Below are 1,103 nucleotides of genomic sequence, written 5' to 3' on the forward strand. Positions count from 1 at the left end.
CAACCCAAAAGCTCCTTCGTTGTATAAACCAGCAAAGCGTTCGTTCATTGTAACCCTGCCCTGCAAGGTCCTGAACTACACCGAGCTGGCCAAACCCGCGCGGTGGCGGGCGGCGCCACTGCCCTTGGCCTGGGCCGGGCCCGCGGGGCTCCTACCTGGCCGGGCTGCTGCGGCTCCCTCGGCGCCTCCCTGCCCCAGGCGGGGCTGCGGGCACCACCCCCGGGCCCGTGCCAGGCAGGGGTCGCCCCATGCCGGGCAGGGCAGCGGGGCCCCGGCACGGCCCGTCGGCCGCAGCCGCCCAGCCCCGCCGCGGCCCACACGCACCTGCGGCGCCGCTGCGGGGGGGCCGGGGCGCCGCACCCGCCGGGCTCGGGGGGGCCGCCTGCCCAGCCCCGCCTGCCCCGCCGCCCGCCGGGAGCGGGCTCGGGCCGGGGGCACCGGGGCCGAGCGGGGCCTGCCAGCGGGGCTCCATCCCCCGGGGCCGGGCAGCCGGGCTCCATCCACCGGGAGCCACAGGATACCCTGGCCACGGCACGCACCGGGGCTGTGGCACACAAGTGCTTCCAGAAGTTTCCCTGAACGAACCTCTAAGAAAAGCCCGGGAGCTGCTCCCACGCTTCTTTTGTAGCTTCGATTTTCTTCGTTTTTTTGTTTTTTTTTTTAATGTTTTTTTTAAAAAAAAACTTTTGTTTAAAAAAAAAAAGTGCAAACAAAGTTAATTCTCGCAAACTCCATAAGCACGTTTACAGCCAAGTGTAACACATTCCTGACAGCATCGAAATGCCACCAGTGACAGGACTGGAAATCCCCCAAGTACAGGGATAGCCTCAGATAAGGTGCTGGGTTTTCACCTGAGCTTGCARTTAGCAGTGTGATCTTGTAATGTTTTAGCTGCCTCAACCTCTGTTCTTATTTTGGAGTGTCATTTCTCCAAAATGATCCTGCCTGGCATYTCACAAAAGCATCTGCCACAGGTACGAGTACCTTTACAGAGGGAAGATGGAAGTACAGACTCCTCTGCACAAAAGCTCAGTAACCAGTGCTTTGGTATAGGTCAGCTGCACATTTCGTAAAACTCAGTAAAACCTTAGTACAACCATGTT

General features: G+C 60.0%; 1 protein-coding gene across 1 annotated transcript in view; it reads right to left on the reverse strand.

The window, feature by feature from the left end:
• NSUN7 (NOP2/Sun RNA methyltransferase family member 7) overlaps positions 1-205 on the reverse strand; it is a 19,509-nt gene extending 19,304 nt beyond the window's left edge. The window contains exon 1 of the mRNA XM_057371775.1: positions 156-205. The gene's annotated coding sequence lies outside the window, so the exon portion shown is untranslated. The remainder of the gene's footprint in view (positions 1-155) is intronic.
• Between the last annotated feature and the right edge of the window lie 898 nt (positions 206-1,103).

This window comes from Malurus melanocephalus, unplaced genomic scaffold (genome assembly GCF_030028575.1).
Source record: "Malurus melanocephalus ecotype Western Australia unplaced genomic scaffold, MMel_1.1 scaffold_157, whole genome shotgun sequence".
Classification (NCBI taxonomy): Eukaryota; Metazoa; Chordata; class Aves; order Passeriformes; family Maluridae; genus Malurus; species Malurus melanocephalus.